General features: G+C 41.0%; 1 long non-coding RNA gene across 1 annotated transcript in view; it reads right to left on the reverse strand.

The window, feature by feature from the left end:
* LOC139186895 (uncharacterized) overlaps positions 1–22,150 on the reverse strand; it is a 40,171-nt gene that overhangs the window by 13,208 nt on the left and 4,813 nt on the right. The window contains exon 2 of the long non-coding RNA XR_011570575.1: positions 16,987–17,134. This is a non-coding gene — a long non-coding RNA (uncharacterized lncRNA). The remainder of the gene's footprint in view (positions 1–16,986; positions 17,135–22,150) is intronic.

Here is a 22,150-nt window from a genome sequence, read left to right on the forward strand (position 1 = left end):
GGAAATGCAGCCCACTCCAGGATTTTTGCCTGGGAAATCCCATGGACAGAGGTGACTGGTGGGCTATAGTCAATGGGGTCACAAAGAGTCCAAACATAACTGAGTGGCTGTGCACTCATGCACACAAGATGAAAATTATTTGGAAAAAAAGCAGAAGCTTCAAAAAATGTAGCATCGCTTGTTTAGAAAACGTCTACTTCTCAGAAGGACTTAGGACAGCATAGAAAATGTATAAATTCTCTTTTAAATAAATCAATGTTTCATTTCCCTGGCATTTTCAGAGAGTGTTCCACATGAAGCCAAGACTTTAAAGAATATGTCTGAAAGAAAAAAAAAAAGAATATGTCTGACTCTTTCATGTCTGAGCATATTGAGAAAAAAAAAAGTTCGTGCACTTTCTTGATGATTCCAACATTAAAAATACTGGTTATTGTACTGTGTTCCACCAAACTAGCAAACAGGAAACAAATGCACTTCACTAAACATGTTTATGCTTTTGAGAGCTCCTAGGGCCATTGCAACACAGAGGATGGTTTGCCTTGTCTTAAGTGGCCCCAGCTGCTGGGCCGCCGTCATTTATTATCAAGACTTTGGACCCTGATGTTCCACACCTTCTCCTGTACTTTACATGCAATTTTACTGCAAAAGGCACATATCTTATGACAAAGCACCAGGGATTTTGCCAGTCAGAGGCATGTTTCCTTACTTTTGCATTGCAGCCTATGTTCCAAATCGTTAAGAATGTCAGGTTCTTGCTGCTAAGTCACTTCAGTCGTGTCCGACTCTGTGCGACCCCATAGACAGCAGCCCACCAGGCTCCCCTGTCCCTGGGATTCTCCAGGCAAGAACACTGGAGTGGGTTGCCATTTCCTTCTCCAATGCATGAAAGTGAAAAATGAAAGTGAAGTCACTCAGTCGTGTCCGACTCTGCAACCCCACGGATTGCAGCCCACCAGGCTCCTCCGCCCATGGGATTTTCCAGGCAAGAGTACTGGAGTGGGGTGCCATTGCCTTCTCCAGTCAGGTTCTTAGGGCTCTGTTAAATACCTTCATGTCATTCACAAATCCTGTGTACATACAATACATTTAACAATCACAGATATTTATTTCAAATGGTGGTTACTATACCTCCAGATACATTAAAAACTACTATACTATTTTATAAACCATATATCTATTATCAAAAAATGATGAAATTGTATGCCTGACTGCTGCTAAACCATCCCAGTCAGCTGAATTATCATATTCCTTCATTCTGAATGCATCTGAATAAACATTTTAATGTTTCTGAAGAAAAGCTGTGACTAACCTAGACAGTGCATTAGAAAGCAGAGACATCAACTTGCCAACAAAGGTCCATCTAGTCAAAGCTATGGTTTTTTCAGTAGTCATGTACAGATGTGAGAGTTGGACCATAAAGAAGGCTGAGCGCCAAAGAATTGATGCTTTTGAACTGTGGTGTTGGAGAAGACTCTTGAGGGTCCCTTGACAGCAAGGAGATCAAACCAGTCAATCCTAAAGGAAATCAGTCCTGAATATTCATTGGAAGGACTGATGCTGAAGCTGAAGCTCCAATACTTTGGCCATCTGATGCAAAGAGCTGATGGTGGGGAAAGACCCTGATGCTGGGAAAGACCGAGAGCAGAAGGAAGCAGCAGAGGATGAGGTGATAGATGGCATCATTGACACAACAGACATGAGTTTGAGCAAGCTCCAGGAGATAAAGGACAGGGAAGCCTGGAGTGCTGCCATCCATCGGATCACAAAGAGTCAGACATGACTGAACAACAACATCATGCAGACATATGCTGATTCACGTGTGAGCACCAAAATGCTGCTTTCCACTACTCCTACCTCTTCTGGCTCCTAAACAGTCATTTCGGCTTCACAAAATAAATTGATGTAGTTTTTACATATGTACAAAGTGACTCCATTTCAACAAAGTCCAGACCTTTTGCTTCTTTCGTGCAAGCTTTCCACTGGTGCCAATGAGAGCTTAGCAAGAGAAAGCATGAAGGGATTGGTCCATTGTTGGAGGATGGAGAGGAAGGGGCATTTTAAGAAAGTGGGATCATTTTGTAAAGTCACCCTCCAACTATGGTCTTGGAAGAATCTATTTCTTTGTGACATTGTGGTAAGTTCTTTCAGAATGTCAAAAACCTTGCTGAATAATTAAATAGATTTTTTTTAAAGCAAACAGATCTTCATCTTTAAATAACAGTGACTAGAAACTCCCTAGAAATATAACCCTACCCTGAATGCTTATGGGGCTGTGCAGTGACCCTGTAAAGTTTTCCTCTGTTGTGAAGTTACTTGTTCAATCATAACCTTGGTTTATCATCTTAACTGTGTATTTTGCTGCTATCACTGGACTGAGCAGTTTCCGTCAGTCGGTGCAACAAAAGCCAAATTTATCTTTTGTTCCTGAAGTTTCATTTATGCTGCAACCTCAAAAACCAAACAATGAATTTCACTTTACCCCTGTTACTGAGCTAGTGGTTGGCAATTTCTAACAACTTAAAAAGAGCTTGAAACCCAGGATTTCAAATTCAGATTAATATATGGTTATTTAAGCCACAAAGGAAATAACGCCATCTAATCAGGATATTCTTGCAGTCAGGAGAGAGCTTGCTTCCAATCAGTGATCCTGCATGCCAAAACACTTTCTGAGAAGTACATTTATAGATGTATTTTTGAACTTCCTGTGTGTCTCGCTATGAGAAGAAAAACATCCCTAAAAGTACAATTCTGCAAGACAGAGAAAGATAAGAGAGCTGTAAAGCTGACACATGCTGTGCAAGACCCTCTGAGACCGTCTTCTAGGTAGAAGTGAGCAATACTGTGTCACACCTGATCTGGCAAGCTGGGAGTCACAAAATCTGATGTGTCGGCAAAGATCCCTGATGAGAAAACAAAAAAGTTGTGTGTATGTGAACATAATGAAAGAAACTACAGCTTTCTAATGGGCTTCCCAGGTGACGCTAGTGGTAAAGAACCTGCCTGCCAATGCAGGAGACATAAGAGATGTGGGTTCGATCCCTGGGTCGGGAAGATCGCCTGGAGAAGGGCATGGCAACCAACTCCAATATTCTTGCCTGAAGAATCCCATGAGCAGAGGAGTCTGCAAGGCAACAGTCCATAGGGTCACAAAGAGTCAGCCACAACTGAAGCAATTTAACACACACACACATACATACACACACACACACATACACACACTCACACATACATATATGAAAAAATTTAACCCTACAATTCACTATTTCTATTTTTTTACATTTATTTTATATCTTGTATGCATATTATTTGCTTCTTAAATGTTTACTGCCATTAAAGTTACCTCATAGTAAAACAGAAAAATAATCTCATCATACTAATTGAATGCTTCTTCCATCTTAACCAAGCGTTCCTCCACACTGTGGCCGTAACTTCTGCAGCAGGAGGCACAACAGCAAAACCAGCACAAATTCCTTTCTCCTTCTTCACGATTTCACGGATAGAAGATCTATTCTTATCGTAGATCTTAGCCATCTCAGTGTACGATCTTTTTCTTTCCTTATAAGTTGAGAACTTTCACCTTTTCACTCAAAGGAAGTACTTCACAGCATCTCTTTGTCATATTTGAACCTCCAGCCTCACTGCTCTTGCACTGTGTGGCCATTATTAAGTAAAATCAGGGTCACTAGAACACAAGCCCTGAGGTACTTCGACCATCGATCTGATAACCCCGACAGCGGGCAGGAGACACCCAACAAAGGGATGACGCAGGACCATGGTGGCACGAAATTTCATCATGCTACTCAGGACGGAATGCAATTTCAAGCTTATGAATTGTTTATATCTGGAATTTTCCATTTAATATTTCTGGATTGTGGTTGGCCATGTGCAACTGAAACTATAGAAAGTCAAACTCCAGATGAGGGGGGAGAACTGTAAGCACAACCAACTCGACTGCCAGCTGATGACTCGGCAGATGGTGGCAGAGCGAGGAAAACGGGGGAGATCCAACTGCTAAATAATGGGGATACTGGGGAAATAGAGTCACCAGCACGAAAACAGTACTCCAGGAAATAAAGTTCAACTGAGTAGAAAGAGAATCCCAGGATAGATATTATTGACAAACCACCAATTCTACGACAATCGTACAGGCTTTGAGAGGACAAATGACATGACCAATTAACTGGACATAATTCTAAAAATGAACAAATAAAGCAAGGCCAATGAGGGGAAAATTACTGGCAATGAAATGTCTGGAGTACCGGATGTCGGTACAAAGAAAGAATAAATTAGATCCAAATGTCACATCATATACCATAATAAATTCTAAATGAGTTAAAGTGTAAAACAAACATTAAAACTGTGTCAGAAAAAATAGAAAGATACACGTGTAAAATGACACAGATAAATGTTTTAAAAAGAAAGCAATGAAATTCCCAAACTGACAACATAACTAATAAAACTTTAACATTCTGAATATATAGAGAGAACTCATACAAATAATGTCATTTTCTTGGAGGCAGGAAAGAAACACAAATCAAATAAATTTCAGTTACCACGGACACAGCTGTAAAACCAAGCACAATAAATACAAATAACAAGAGTCAAAGTTAAAAGACAAAAATTTTATGGGAAAAGACAGATATTCACAGTAAACCACTTGACTTAATGTCAGACAATATTTACCAAGTCACAATAACATGGAGTGTCTACCACATGACCACTGGTGAATGTGGAGGCGGCTGTGAGAGGTGGGAAAAGGCTGTGTGTGTGCAGTAGTAACATTTGCTACGAGGGACTTCCCTGGATGCTCGGTGGCTAAGACTTCACCTTCCAATGCAGGGGGTTTGGGTGTGATCCTTCCTCACAGAGCTAAGATCCCACACACATCACAGCCAAAAAAATCAGAACATAAAACAGAAGCAATATTGTAACAAATTCCTTAAAACTTTAAAAATTGTTGTTGTTGTTGTTGTTTAGTCGCTAAATCACGTCCACCCCTTTGCGACCCCATGGACTGAAGCCCGCCAGGCCCCTCTGTCCATGGGATTTCCCAGGCAAGAATACTGGAGTGGGTTGCCATTTCCTCCTCCAGGGGATCTTCCTGATCCAAGAATCAAACCCACATCTCCTGCATTGCAGGCGGATTCTTAACCGCTGAGCCACCAGAGAAACCTACATCAAAAAATCTTAAAATTTACTACTGAAGAAATAGCAATTTAAGCACTTTAAAAAATAAATTAAATGGACCAATTACCTAAAGAAAGAGACAACAAGTGTGTAAAGTCACGGATCTGGAGGCCAGAGTTAAGAGAATGGACAGGGTAGAACAGAAGAATGCTGTTTTCTATAAGCCTTCTAATACTACAGCTCCTTTGGTTGAACGCTGGCTTTGAAAATCACATTTTTTCTAGCACAATTAGTTATTTAACTTGTGAACAATCTGAGCATAATCGAGATTTCCTTATGTCTGCAGGAAACACCAGAAATACTGCATCAGATAAACTGAGTGGTAATTTTTCTTTAGTCAGGGAGTCAGGTTTGACTCTTTGCAACCCCACAAACTGTAACCCATCAGGCTCCTCTCTCCACAGGATTTCCCAGGCAAGAATACTGAAGTGGGTTGATATTTCTTTCTCCAGGGTATCTTCCCGACCCAGGGATTGAACCTGCATCTCCTGCCTTGGCAGGCAGATTCTTTACCACAGAGCCACCAGGGAAGGCCGCTAAATTTGGTAGGAAAACACAAAACACACACTCTCATCAGTTATCTACCAACTACCTCTATGCAGCAGGTGTACAAGCCACACCCATCCACATCTCTAATTATGAATATACATTAGTCATGGAGATGAGCAGCAATAAATAAGTCCAGCTGTTTGTAACACCAACATTGACAATTTTAGTATTTTGCATATTTTGCTTTTAACAAAAAGATTTTTAAAATATTATTTCTTTTTCTCTGGTTAATCACTAGTAGTTTGTGTTTTATTCTTTTATAAATAACAGCATTATTTTTTCCTACAGTAAGCTATCACTGACTCGATGGACATGAGTCTGAGTGAACTCCGGGAGTTGGTGATGGACAGGGAGGCCTGGCGTGCTGCGATTCATGGGGTCGCAAAGAGTAGGACACGACTGAGTGACTGATCTGATCTGAAGCTATAAAAACAGTATTTCCATGATCTATAACACTATTACCCAGATTTTTAAAATATAATAAATGCAAAATATTAAAATACAATAAATATTAATAGAGTACTCATATGGGGATTCCCAGGTGGCTCAGTGGTAAAGAATCTGCCTGCCAATGCAGGAGATGCAAGAGACATGGGTTCGATCCCTGGGTAGGGAAGATCCCCTAGAGAAGGAAATGGCAACTCACTGCAGTATTGTTGCCTAGGAAATTCCATGGACAGAGAAGCCTGGCAGGCTATTGTCCATGGGGTCAGACACACAGGAGAGGTAAAACAATGCCTGGAATTTGCTTTTAATATTATTTCAAAATTATTAGCTATTAAATCCATGTATGTCATTCATAAAATATTTTAGTATCGTGCCCCTAATCCCATTTTTGCCCTGTTGTATTTATTTGCTGTTTTGTTTGCTCATTTTTTTTAATTGAATTCACTTTATTTTTTAGAGCAATTTTACATTTACAGAAAAACTGAGCAAAAAGCATGGAGTTCCCAAACACACAGCAGCCCTATTACTAGCACCTTGCATTAAGCGTGGTACCTCATTACATCTGATGAGCTAGCACTGGTACATTATTGTTACTATTAACAGAGGTCTACAGTTCACTCTGTGTGTTGTACATTCTCTGGGTTCTGACAAATGTATAATGACATGTATTCACCATCACAGTGTCATTCAGAATAGTTTCATTGCTCCAAAAATCCCCTGTTCTCCACTGATTCATCCTGGCCTCCCCTTGAGCCCTTAGCAACCACTAATCCCTTTACTGTCTCCAGAGCTTTGCCATTTACAGAAAGCTACACAGTTGGATTCACACAGTGTGTGGCTTTTTCAGACTGTATACTTTCGCTTAGCATATAGGATTCTCCATGTATTTCTGTGGCTTGAGAGCTCATTTCATTTTATTGCTGAATGATATTCCATGGCATGAATGTACCACAGTTTGACTCCAATCACTTACTGAAGGACATCTTGACAGCTTTCAAGTTAGGGTAGTTACAAGAAAACCTGCTATAAACATTTGTGTGCAGGTTTTTAAATTTTTAATTTAAAATTTTTTAGTTGGAGTATAATTACTTTACAATGTTGTATTAGTTTCTGCTGTACAGCAGCAGGAATCACCTATGCTGTGCTGTTCTGTGCTTCGTTGCTCAGTTGTGTCTGATTCTTCACTACTCCATGGACTGTAGCCCTTCAGGCTCCTCTGTCCATGAGGATTCTCTAGGCAGGAATACTGGAGTGGGTTGCCATGCCTTTCTCCAAGGGATCTTCCTGACCCAGGAATTGAACCAGGGTCGTCTGCATTGCAGGCGCATTCTGTACCAGCTGAGCTACCAGGGAAGCCTGCATCACCTATATGTGTATATAAATCCCCTCCCTGTTGAGTGTGTGCAGGTTTTCTTGTGCATGGACATAAGTTTTCAATTCATTTGAGTGCAATTAAGTTTTCAACCCAAGGCACACGACTGCTGGGTCACATGATAAGAGCACGTTTAGTTTTGTAAGAAATGGCCAGACTGTCTTCCAAAGTGGCTATAACACTTTGCTTCCCCATAAGAAGTAAAGGAGAGTTCGTGTTGCTCCACACCCTTGCCCACATTGGGTGCAATCAGTGTTTTTGATTTTAGGCATCTAATTGATACGTAGCTGTAGCCTGTTTTAATTCCAATCCTCTAATAATATATGATGGTGAGCATCTTCTCATACACTCATTTGCCATCTGTGTATTTTCTTTGACGAGGTGTCTGTTCACACCTTTTGCCCATTTTTTAAACTGGGTTGCTTCTTATTGTTGAGCTTTAAGAACTCTTTATATATTTTTGCAAAATCTGACTTATCTTTTTGTTCTTTAAACAGCATTTTTCACAGAGTAGAAGTTTTCATTTTAGTCAAGGTCAACTTTTTTTTTCTTTAGTGGGTCGTATTTTTTATCACACAGTTTTGCACAATGCAGTAATTTTTAGGAATTCACAGAGTGTGTGATAGCCACTGACCACATTTATCCTTATCAACCATTCATTTATTTGACCACATTACTCATTTTGAGTAAAGCCCCAAAATAATTGGTATAGAAGTACTGAGAAGCATAACTTATGGTAAAAAATTGGAAACTTAATGACAAACAGTTGAGTTTGAAAAGTAATACAAGAAAATATTACCAATATGAAATAGGAATATGGTGTTAAAGATGGTTAGCATGTCAACCTTCTTTACATACGAAAGTGTTGTTACTGCTGTTGTTCAGTCACAAAGTCGTATCCAACTCTTTGCAACCCCATAGATTGCAGCATGCTAGGCTCATCTGTCCTCCACTATCTCCCAGAGTTCATTCAAATTCATGTCCACTGAGTTGGTGATGCGATCTAACCATCTCATCCTCTGCCACCGCCTTCTCCTTTTGTCTTCAATCTTTCCCAGCCTCAGGGTCTTTGCCAATGAGTCAGCTCTTCACATCAGGTGGCCAAAGTATTGGAGCTCCAGATTCAGCAATAGACCTTCCAATATATATTCAGGGTTGATTTCCTTTGGGATTTATTGACTGGTTTGACCTCCTTGCCATCCAAGGGACTCTCAAGAGTCTTCTCTGGCACCAGAACTCGAAAGTAACAATTCTTTAGCACTCAACCCTTTTTATGGTCCAACTCTCACATCTGTACATGACTACTGGAAAAACCATAGCTTTGACTACACAGATCTTTGTTGGCAAAATGATGTCTCTGCCTTTTAATACACTGTCTAGGTTTGTCATAGCCTTTTACCAAGGACCAAGCATCTTATAATTTCATGGCCACATTCACCATCCACAGTGATTTTGGAGCTCAAGAAAATATAATCGGTTACTGCTTCACTTCTTCCCCTTCTATAGTGATGAGACCAGATGCCATGATTTTAGATTTTTTTAATGTTGAGTTTCAAGCCAGCTTTTTCACTCTCCTCTTTCACCTTCATCAAAAGGCTCTTTAGTTCCTCTTTACTTTCTGCCATTAGAGTGGTATCATCTTCATATGTGAGATTATTGGTACTTCTCCAGGCAATCTTGATTTCAGCTTGTAATTCATCCAGCCTGGCATTTCACATGATGTACTCTGCACAGAAGTTAAATAAGCAGGGTGACAATATACAGCTTTGTTGTACTCCTCTCCCAATTGTGAACCAGTCCGTTGTTCCACACCCGGGTTCTACTGCTTGTTGACTCACATTCAGGTGGTCTGGTACTCCTAACTCTTTTAAGAATTTTCCAGTTTGTTATGATCCACATAGTCAAAGGCTTTAGCATAGTCAAAGAAGCAGAAGTAGATGTTTTTCTGGAACTCCCTTGCTTTCTCCATGATCCAACAAATGTTGGCAATTAGACCTGTGGTTGCACAGCCTCTTCAAAACCCAGCTTGTACATATGCAAGTTCTCATTTCACATACTGCTGAAGCCTGGCTTGAAGGATTTTGAGCATAACCTTGCCTGCATGTGAAATGAGTGCAACTGTATGGTAGTTTGAACATTCTTTGGCATTGCCCTTCTTTGGGATTGGCATGAAAACTGACTTTTTACTAGTCCTGTGGCCACTGTTGAGTTTTCCAAGTTTGCTGGCATATTGAGTGCAGCACCTTAACAGCATCATCTTTTAGGATTTTAAATAGTTCAGCTGGAATTCTGTCACATCCACTAGTATGTCAACATTCTTCACATATGAAGGCAAGTTCATGGAAATTTCTTAAGTGAAGAAAGTAACATGTAAAATATCAATCATACATTAATTTCAACTAAAAACTGTTATCTGACAGAAATAAAAATTCAGTAACATGTATTAGAATAAGGAGCACTCATTGTTGTAAAACGAATCCAAAACTTCACAAAAAAGTTCATATTTCATTTGTGCAAAGTTGAACACAAATTTTCCAGGTAAGCATCAGCTAAATGACCAGCCTCCTTCCAACTATGGCTCCAGCATCCCCTAGGTCATAGCGCCCTTGGCCAGTTACTTCCTCTGCACTTGGCCAGTGGGTGGAGAAAGCAGGTGAGGATCACACAGGAGGTTTTCTCAGGCTGACTTGAAAGGCTGAACTCACTCGCAACCAAATGACCCTCAAAGCAGGTTAGGAGAAGTGGCCCAACTTTGTGTTCAGGACAGAGGATCACTTTCGTGCCTGCACGCACCTCTCTGCACTTAACAAAATTAGACTTTGGTTTTCTTAGACTCCTTTCTCCTTTCAATTTTTCCCAAATCTGTAATAGTATGTAAGTATCCCTTATTATCTTTATCTATTTAGTTCCAGATTATGAGAATTTAAATACACTTATCCAAGTCTATTAGGTTCCCTTGTTCAAATAGGAAGGGTTTTGATAGCTAGGATTTATTAATTCTTTAAAAAAAGAAAACCTAAATTTACAGCCTTTCTAACCTTTATTTCAGATAATAATCACCTAAATCAACTAAGAGCATTGTCTCACCTACTTAAAAATTTTACAGTAAGATTATGTCTTGCTAAAGAAACATCATGCAACAATTTATTCTCTGATTCCTTATTCTTAACCCAAGTCTCTCTCTCTCTCTTTTTTTTTTAAGACAAAGCAAAGTTTCAAAGGTTGCTTTCCCAAGTAGCACAAAATGACTCTAAGTCTTCTAACCTACATATTAAGAATTAGTGTTGGTTATCCATCAGTACTCTTGCCTGGAAAATCCCATGGACGGAGGAGCCTGGCGGGCTGCAGTCCATGGGGTCGCTAGGAGTCGGACATGACTGAGCAACTTCACTTTCACTTTTCATTTTCATGCACTGGAGAAGGAAATGGCAACCCACTCCAGTGTTCTTGCCTGGAGAATCCCAGGGATGGAGGAGTCTGGTAGGCTGCTGTCTATGGGGTCACACAGAGTCGGACATGACTGAAGCGACTTAGCAGCAGCAGTAGCAGCAGCATTCATCAGTGGCATTCATCAGGGTCAATTTTTGTAGAAGTGTCTTGTATTAAGACAGATATTTTTATACGATATAAGGAGCTGTGCGTGCATGCCTACTAAGTCACTTTAGTCATGTCCAACTCTGCAACACTATGGATTTCAGCACGCCACGCTTCCCTGTCCATTACCAACTCCCGAAGTTTGTTCAAACTCATGTCCATCGACCATCTCATCCATCTTGTCCTCTGTCATCCCCTTCTCCTCCTGCCTTCAATCTTTCCCAGCATCAGGGTCTTTCCCAATGAGTCAACTCTTCGCATCAGGTGGCCAAAGTATTGACGTTTCAGCCTCAGCATCGGTCCTTCCAGTGAATATTCAGGACTGACTTCCTTTAGGATTTACTGGTTTGATCCGCTTGCAGTCCAACGGACTCTCAAGAGTCTTCTCCAACACCACAATTCAAAAGCATCCATTCTTTGGTACTTAGCTTTCTTTATGGTCCAACTCTACTGGAAAAACTATAGCTTTGACTAGATGGACCTTTGTCGACAAAGTAATGTCTCTGCTTTTTAATTTGCTGTCTAGGTTGGTCATTGGAGAAGGAAATGGCAACCCACTCCAGTATTCTTGCTTGGAGAATCCCATGAACAGAGGAGCCTGGCAGGCTATAGTCCATGGGATCACAAGAGTCAGACACAACTTAGCAACTAAACCACCACCACCAGGTTGGTCATAGCTTTTCTTCCAAGGAGTAAGCGTCTTTTAATTTCATGGCTGCAGTCACCATTTACAGTGATTTTGGAGCCCAAGAAAACATTGTTTCCCCATCTATTTTATGAAGTCTTATTATTATGATCTTTAAAAAATGATTTTATGCACTTGCTTGAAGATTTTTCTGAAAGATTTTCACTACTAACTTGTCAAGTTGTATAAAATATTCCAAACAGGCTCTTAATAAATATTTACATTTAGTCTATGTTTACCTTAAATGGTATTTTCATGTTTACTATTTTTAGTCTCTGAAATTATGAGTGTCTTCCTTTATTTTTCCTAATAAGACTTTATTATAGTTCTTTAATATACGTCATATGTTAAAAGATAAATGACTACACATTTATGCAAAGCTTTTCTTGCTGTTTTATTACATGACATTTTATTTTCTGCCATTACTGCATATATGAAATTTATTTTTTGAAAATTATACAACTTAAAATTGAAATCTTGCAATTTCCGTGAACTTTCAATGTCCTTGGTTTTCTGTATATTATACAGTCACTAAAAGATGACTTTCTAAAAAGATATCCAAGGACCTTATTCAAGGCTCTCCTTCAAATAACTTCTTATACAGAATTTTACAGTTTTAGTACTACAGTTTAGTTTATACAGGATAAACAAAGTTCAATCTGTATCCACTCTTAGTCTTCCAATTAAACAAACTGATTAATTAAAACTGAAACTATTTATAAAATTAACTGAATTAAAGAAACTACAACAGATTGGAAATCATGTCTGTGGTAATTAGATTTGGAGTCTGATTTCATAGACATTAAAAGAACAATCATAAGTGAATATATTGGGCTTCCCAGGTGGCTCAGTGGTAAAGAATCTGCCTGCAATGCAAGAGACTTGGGCTCAATCCCTGGGTCAAGAAGGTCCCCTGGAGAAGGAAACAGCAACCCACTCCAGTATTCTTGCCTGGGAAATCCCATGGATAGAGGAGCCTGACAGAGCTACAGTCCATGGGGTTGCAAAAGAGTCGGACACAACTAAACAACTAAAGTGAATATATTAAATGCAAAATAATAAATTTAAAAATGCACTCTTTGTATATAACATTAAAATTTTACTACAATGGCAAAGAATATTTCTAAATCTGAAATATTGACTCCTGCACTATTTTGAATGTTATAATATCACCACCTACTGGAGAGTTAAGGTAGGAACAATTTCTCATCTTGGAAATCCTCATCAATAATGATATTTACTGAATTTAGACGTTTCTAAATTCACATTTTTTAAGGTGTTGAGGTCCTAACCCTGTACATTACACTCATGAGGAAATAGACACACAGTTCAATGATTTGCCGCAATAACACTACTAATTATACAAAAGATGATGTGAGGTCAAATTTACATACATATATATAACAATTCTCCAGGTCTCCTAGTTCCATGATCTGAGTCGTTACTTGGCCATGCAGTGACAGACACCATGCTCATTGTCAGCGTCCATTACAATAATGGCTAAAACACCCCTTAAGTGAAAACAAAGTTAGTTTTCCTATGAAATGTATTTATAATTCCCCCCACGCCCCATTTCTTACTGACTCATAGAACAATTAAGAGCTAAATCTCTGTGACAATCTTATGTTATCTCCAACAGGTGACTGTTGACTGAATTATCTATATGAGCAATCTCATTTCTCATTTCTCCCTTTTATTTTCTCAACTATAATTAAAGAAAGAAAGGAGATAGCACTTTTCATCTCTCGGATCAACAATTTAAAAGGCTGCTGGAAACAGGGTGGTAAAACCAGCTCCCTCTTAACTGTGAGAGAATAAATTGGTGCCAAAGTTTGCTGGTTATTTCAGAGTACGACCAACCCCCGCCCCTGCCCCCAACTGTGCCTTCTCTTTCCAGTTCAACTGCAGTCCAAAATTACTAAATGGAAAATTCCAGAAATAAACAATTTATGAGTTTTAAAGTGAAAACTGTTTTGAGCAACATGATGAAATCTCATGCTCAGTCCCACCCAGGAGACCCAGGGATCAACACTGTCTACACCTGACATCCAACCACTGGCATCACCACAGGTCAGTGATCCAGGATCAACCCAAGCAGATGATCCTCTTGATGTATCATTATCAGAAGGTCAGCAGTGGTCCAACTCTTTGTCACAATGCCCACGTTACCCATGTCATCTCACCCTGCAGGCATTTTACAATCTCATATCACCTCAAGAAGAAGGATGAGTACAGTACAAGATATTTTGAGAGAAACCACATTCACATAATTTTTATTACAATATACTGTTAAAATTGTTCTACTTACTGTTGTGCTAAGTGCTAATTCACTTCAGTTGTGTCCAGCTCTTTGTGACCCTAGGGACTGCAGGCTGCAAGGCTCCTCTGCCCACAGGGTTTCCCAGGCAAGAATACTGGAGTGGGTTGCCACGCCCTTCTCCAGGGGATCTTCTCGACACAGGGATCGAGCCCTAGTCTCTGTCTCCTGCATTGGCAGGCGGGTTCTTTACCACTAGCACACTTGGAAAGCCCTACTTATTATTACTTTTGTTAATCCCTTACTGTGCCTAATTTATAAACTAAACTTTATCATCAGTGTGTATGCATAGGAAAAAACACAGTATATCCAGGGATCTGTACTACCTGTAGTTTCAGAAGGTCTTGCAACACATCTGCTGTGTTACAGGACTGTAAGGGGGACTCCTGTATCCATAAAAAATTTAAGTCACATAGACTTTGATGCCACAACTCCACTCCTAGGAATTTATTCTACTGAGATTTCTACACAAATAATTACTGAAGCATTAATGGTGATAGCAAAAGTGAAATAAATTTAGAGACAACTTAAATATTATTAACAGGAGACTGACAAAATGTAGGGCATTGACGACAGCCATACCATATAGAACGCTGCACAGTCGTTTTTCAAAATAACAGAGTTCTAAGCATACTTATAAGAAAAGATAACTAAACTTTCTGTTTAAAGAAAAGGGGCCAGTTTTTGCATTTTATGTGTACTATCAATCCACTTGCATAAACATATAGACTTTTATAATTGCTTACAATTTAAAAAACATTAATGTATGGTTTTACATAAATATAATTTTATAAATATATGTGATAAATGTGTGTATATGTGTATGCATGCTGCAATTCATGGGGTCGCAAAGAGTTGGACACGACTGAGCGACTGAACTGAACATTAATAAATACATGCATTTGCTTATGCATAGAAAGTTCTTAAGGTGATATGTTACATCTTTTTCCAGTTCTGACTCACATAGCAAAAACACTGTCCTATACTCTGAGAAAAACTAGAGAGGATTTAGAAGCATCTATGTGGAACCTGATTTTAAAAAATCATGATTTTTTTACATTACAAAATTATTATAAAATCCATATAGTATCTGGAACACTTTTAAATACTAAATTTAAGCTTCAAATATCATTTTTGAATATTTGATGTATTTCTAAGTTTTTTCTAATATAATTGTTTAAAATATGACTTTATACTTGAAATGTCTACATGCAATCCTTGATCAAGACCTTTAAAAATGACTAAAGCTACTTCTTGATGACCACCATTGATGAAAAACTTACTTGCCCTGCTGCTGCTGCTAAGTCGCTTCAGTCGTGTCCGACTCTGTGCAACCCCATAGACGGCAGCCCACCAGGCTTCCCGTCCCTGGGTTTCTCCAGGCAAGAACACTGGAGTGGGTTGCCATTTCCTTCTCCAAGGCATGAAAGTGAAAAGTGGAAGTGAAGTCGCTCAGTCGTGTCTGACTTTTAGTGACCCCATGGACTGTAGCCTACCAGGCTCCTCCGTCCATGGGATTTCCCAGGCAAGAGTACTAATATACAACAAAAAAATTTTATTACTTTACAACTGTACAAAAATTTTAACGTAAATGAAAGTCTATTTTCAATTTTAATGTCTTTTCTTTCACTGATAAGTTTGATGAAAAAATTTCTTTGGTGACATGAATGGATTTCCAATGATAAAACATTTCTATAACAAGTATTTCACCACCTAAATCTTGAATTTGCAAAAAGATATGTGCCTTGTTAAAGCAAGGATCCTCAAAGTGATCTGGATACCCCTTAGTGGGCATTTCAGCCCCAAGCAGACAGAATTATTGTGCATGTGGTATACTGGGTGAATAATGTCCCCCCAAAATTCACATCCACCCAGAACCCCAGAATATGACATTATTAGGAATAAGGGTCTTTGCAGATGTAGTTAACATGAGGTTCAAATCATCCTGGATTAGGGTGGTCCTGAAATCCAGTGAGAATATCCTCAGAAGAGACAGAAGAGGAGAGACTCTGGGACCCGGAGAAGAAGGTGATGCGAGTTCAGTGGCAGGGACTGAAGTAATAGCATCTACAAGCCTAGACCGACCGAGAGCCCTGCAGGATGCTGGGAGAGAGGCAGGGAGTGCATTCTCCATCAGGACCAATGGAAGGAACCACCCTGGGGACACTGATGTCAGACTTCCGGCCTCCAGAGTGATGAGAATATATTCTGTTACTGTAAGCCACTCCATTTGCAGAAACTTGTCATGACAACCCTGGGCGTGGATGTACATGGATGCCCAGTCAGCGCCCCCATTGGGGTGGGATGGCGCCTGGTCAGGCTGCTACCAGCTCTCTGCGCTCTGGGGGTAATGGGATGCAGAGCGGCAGCCTGGATGAGAGAGAGCTGGACTCCCCATGGGCTGGGGCTGTGGAGCAGGAAGCTCCCTTTCCTTGAGGTGAATCAAGACTGCAAACCATGATGGAAGGTCTATGGGACCTAGTTGTGACTCAGCACCGCACACCCCAAGGGGATCCACCGGCACCACACCAGGAGTTCAGAAGACACGCTGCCACAACATTAGAAATCAACTATACTCCAGTAACATGCATAAATAATAAATAAGTAAACAGGGAAAAGAGAAAACACCGTGTGAGTGAACACCGTCAGGATCACCGAGGAAAACAAGGTCAGCCCTTCATTCCAGCTACAGTTGGGTAAAACGTCTTAGACTCAAGAGGGAAGAAAACAATCAGGCCTTTTCAGAGAAATCAGTATCTTCAACAGAGAAAAGCATGAATTTCAAGAACATGTTAAACACAGTGCATTTTAAGAATGGACATATTTGAAAAATACCTTCAAGAGTATCAGTGCATGAGAATCTCAGTGACTTGAAACTGGGCCAGGCTGCGGTCTCCAATATTTGTGTGAGAATCTTCCCCAGCGAGGAGTAATTCATGAAGAAGCGGAGATGCTGGTACATCATGAGCTGCAGTCAGGTATTCTGAGAAAATAAGAAACTCAGTCTCTCCCACCTGATAGACACTTTCAGGTTAGATGATAAACTGCTACATTATAGCAGAAATGAAGATGGAGTTATAGGTGCTTAACTCATAATTTTTTCTCCAGAAGACCTTTAACAAAGACAATTTCATTTAAAGATACTTATATATTTTATGGAACTTCCCTGGCAGTCCAGTGGTTAAGACTTCACTTTCAAATGCAAGGGGTATAGGTTTGATCCCTGGTTGGGGAGCTAAGAACTGGCATGCCTCGTAGCCAAAAAACCAAAACATAAAACAACAGAAGTAATATTATAACAAATTCAATGAAGACTTTTGAAATGGTCCACATCAAAAAAGATCCAAAAAATAAAGATACTTACAGATTTTAAATGGAAGATATGAACCTGGGCTTAGAGAACAGTATCAGTTTAGGCACTCTTATATAACTAGGTTATAAAGTAAAGTTTTGGTATTTGGGGTGAATTTGAAAGTGAAGTCAAAGTGTTAGTCACTCAGTTGTGTTTGACTTTTTGTGAGGCCATGGACTGTAGCCCACCAGGCTCCTCTGTCCATGGAATTCTCCAGACAAGAATACTGGAGTGGGTAGCCATTCCCTTCTCCAGGAGATCTTCCCAACCCAGGGATCAAACCCAGGTCTCCTGCATTGCAGGCAGACTCTTTACCATCTTGTCTCCCTCGAAATTGATACAGAAATGTAGGGGGAAATTATGTGTTGAAAAATAATTTGGAAAATTCTGGAAGTCAGTTTTCATAGATTGTTTTGTTCTTGCGATAAAAAGTTGCATGTTAAATGTTTAAAAATAGTCCAATCTGGTGAATATCTAGACCTAAACTGGTCCACGCATGTCTGCCTTGCTCCTGTTTCCATCTGGATGGTTTAGCAGGTAAATAAACTCCTCTGTCCAAAACTAGAGTAGTTGTAGTAGAAGTAGTAGTAACAGTGCTGATAATCTACATGAAGACTAAATGTGGGGCCACAGCACCAGCCAGAGGCCTACCCCACCCCTGCTCCCCACGCTGCACTCTTGCATCACCTCCTTTAGAAACAACTGTTGCAAATTTCACATCAGCAGTTCTCCTTTTCTTTTACTAAATTCAATTTTACATTCTACATAAAAAATAACCACAAATATATGTTTAATCCTCTTTCAGTGTGTGTTGTATGTAACACTGCATTCCTGAGAATTTCACCTTCTTTTGTTCAACAAAGATGGAGAGGAAGCTGGAGTCAGAAATCTCAATTTAGAGCTGAAATCTGTGGGCTGGTGCTCCCTCTGATGGACATTTTTCACATTACACATGCTTTTTTTTATTGTTGTTTGGGGTATTTTTGTTGTTTATTTTGTTTTTAAATGCAGGAGCACTTCATTCACAGGAAAGAAACATCTCACAAAGCCAAGAACAATCAGGAAGTTATCTCAAATGACCTCTGAATGATCTAAAAATGCATGAGTCTTACTTAGCTTATTGTCTTCACCAGAATTCTTGTCAGGGAACTTGTTTAAAAGGGGTGGCCTGAGACTTTCCCTTCCAATTTAAGGGACATGGGTTTGATCCCTGGTTGAGGAAGTAAAATCCCACATGTTGCTCGGCTGGGCCAAAAAATAAATAAATAGATTTAAAAGATGTTCCCAGCTTGATAACAGCTCAGAGTGGCAGCTAAAACCGTAAAGGACTGATCAGCAGTAATTGATTTTTTTATTTTTCAATGTTTGTCCTGATTGATTAAGGATGGGGAATTTGCCTTTGGTAATTGGGAACAGAGAAGTTTCACCCTCATCCTTGGGAGAGGGTAGCATGGAAGAACAGAGGCCACAGAAAATACGCGCTAAATAGAGTTCACTTTGAACAACCTAAGATGCTAAGTCCTTCCCCAGATCCTTCAAATCTTCAGCATAGAGGAATCTGTCAGTCTCTTGTGGAAAACTGTAAAGAAGCTGAATTCTGTGACTTGGGTGATCTGGGGGGCGGGGGGTGGTGAGGTGGGCAGAGGGCTTCGAGACACAGACGCAGAGTCTGAAGGGACAGCTGAATGCAGAAGCCCAGTGTTACCAGGAGAGGCACCATGGCCCTTCACTGGAGCGATGTGTCAACTCGTAAAGCTGGACACCTCTGAACACAGATGCAGAGTCTGAAGGGACAGCTGAATGCAGAAGCCAGTGTTACCAGGAGAGGCACCGTGGTCCTTCACTGGAGCGATGTGTCAACTTGTAAAGCCGGACACCTCTGAGTCAACACTACAGCACGTGGTTGAAAAGAGACCAAAGCAGAGCTATAGGCCAGCACCTCCCAGCCAGGTGAGCATGGAAGTGATGACGTGGATGCTGCTTGCTGAGGGGCCAGGCCAGGGCACCACAGACCTTGTGGTGCTTCCTACAACCTCAGAGGTATCAGCATCTCCGCGCCTGTGCAGCCTCCTGAGGGCACACGGGGAACTGGCCAACGGAGCAACCAGGACCGCCCATCAGCACGAGTGGCAACTACCCCCAAACAAGGCCAAGGTCTCAGGCCTGCGCCTGGTCTTTCACCGCAGCTAAAATCAATCCCTCCAGTCCTGCTGTCCAGTGTCATCAGGTCATACCGGAATCTGGTCCTTTATTGAACACTCCCTGGCTGGCCTCCACAGAGCTGCTAAATTCTGTGCATTTACTCAGATGCCCCATTTTCAGGCACGGATGAACAGAACTTCCCTGCTGCAGTTCCAGTGCCTTTTACTCTTCCTTTATTCTTCTCCTTGCTCTTCCTGGGGATGCTTTCTTGTCTGAAAACTTCACTAACAAACACAAACAGTTACACATGACACAGTTGAGAACCAGGAAGGAAGCATGAAGAGGGAAATGCCTGTGGAGAGCAGAGCTCGTGTGTAAGAGTGATGCCATGTCCTCATAATTCTTTTCTATTATTTTGGTTGCACTGTGCAACATGCAGGATCTTAGTTCCCTGACCAGGGGCCCACGCCCCCTGCAGTGGACCTGCAGGGAAGTCCTTGTGTCATGCGTGCATGTTTAGTTGCTCAGTTATGTCTTTGCAAGTCCATGGACTATAGCCCACCAGGCTCCTCAGTCCATGGAATTCTCCAGGCAAGAATACTGCAGTGGGTTGCCTTTCCTCCTCCAGGTGATATTCTTGACCCAAGGATCCAACCCAAATCTCTTGCGTCTCCTGCATTGGTGGGCGGATTCTTGACCACTGCGCCACCTGGGAAGCCTCACATAATTCTGAAGCCACTATCTGAGAACAATTCTAACTTTTCTAACTGCGATGACAGAGGGAAAACCTCGGTAGCTTCAGATATTAAAAGAGCAGCTTTCTGGGCATCGTGTAGTGATTATTACAACACTACATTTTCTTAGTTACAGCTCCTAGTCCACTGTACAGTATCTCTGTCACAATTTCAGAACAAGATGCAAGGGACTGTTTACTCCAGGACCAGTGATTTGGAACCAGTGCAGGAAAGACTTGAATGCTCCCTGCTCTTAACCTGTGAATCACACTGAAATGGTCACCCCTGATGTCCCATCTGCAGCTTCCTCCTCAGACCACATGGTGGGACTGCAGTCGCTCAAGTCCTGGACAGTCAGGCGGGAGCGCTGGATTCATTTTGGCCAAGGACATATGGGTGGGAACATGAAGTGCCTGATATAGGCAACAGCTTTAAGATCTGAGCATGATTTGCTGAATTTTCTCCCCACTGTGTGACAGCAGAGATTGTTCCAGAGAATGGAGGTGGTGACGTCAGTTGGGGTCTCTAAGTGAGGCTAATATGAGACAGAGACTGTCGCCATTGACTCATCCTCACCCCATGGTCTATAAGCACCACGGAGATCTGTGGACTATTTGTTACCAGAATATCACCTTTCCTGACTGGCGTGTACACATACACTAATTGTACATTTAGAATTCCCATTTCAATTTTATTTCCCATTTTATCTCACACATGGTCCTAAGGAGTTAGATTATCTAATACTCAAGATTACAATAAAATAAAAGGTTGTCACTTCTATAGGTAGATCTAATGATTGTCTTTAAAAGGAGCCACTGGGGAGAAAAAGAAACAGCTGGTAGATAAAGAGAATACAGCTGACCCTTGAACAACATGGGCTTGACCTGCACAGGACTGAACTTAGAGGTGAATTTTTTTCAATAAATACATACTACAGTTAACTACATGATCTATGGGTTGATGCTCAGATCCAGAACCACCGATACAGACAGCTGACTGTAATGTTATAGCACATTTTTGACTATGCAGACTATGCCCCCACGTTGTTCAAGCATCGCTTACACACATCAACTAGAAAAAGCAGAGGGGAGGCAATGATGCAATCGGGAGTTATTATCAGTGGTCGGAATTCAGGGCTGGAAATTAAGAGGAGGAAACCTAGCAAGTATTAGTTGCTCAGTTGTGTCCATCTCTTTGCGACCCCGTGAACTGTAGCCCGCCAGGCTCCTCTGACCATGGGGTCCCTTCTCCAGTGGATCTTCTCAACCCAGAAATCAAACACAGGTCCCCTGCTTTGTGGGTGGATTCTTTACTGTCTGAGCCCCTAGGAAGCCCAATCCTAGCAAAGAGGTTGCCAAAGAAAGGGAACCCCAAGTCATCTGCAAAACTCCTCTGCAATCCCTCACCTGCACCTTAGCTGTGGGGACCTAAGGAAAAGTTCAAGAAACTGAGCAGAAGGCCAGAAAGTAGCCCAAACGAGCTGGTCACATACTGAAAGAATGTCTCTCTTTTTTTAATCCCCTGTGCTATTCACTGGAGAAGGCAGTGGCAACCCACTCCAGTACTCTTGCCTGGAGAATCCCACGGTGCAGTCCGTGGGGTCGATAAGAGTCGGGCACAACTGAGCGACTTCACTTTCACTTTTCACTTTAATGCATTGGAGAAGGCAATGGCAACCCGCTCCAGTACTCTTGCCTGGAGAATCCCACGGACTCAGGAGCCTGGTGGGTTGCCGTCTACAGGGTCGCACAGAGTCGGACACGACTGAATC

This window comes from Bos indicus, chromosome 14 (genome assembly GCF_029378745.1).
Source record: "Bos indicus isolate NIAB-ARS_2022 breed Sahiwal x Tharparkar chromosome 14, NIAB-ARS_B.indTharparkar_mat_pri_1.0, whole genome shotgun sequence".
NCBI lineage: Eukaryota > Metazoa > Chordata > Mammalia > Artiodactyla > Bovidae > Bos > Bos indicus.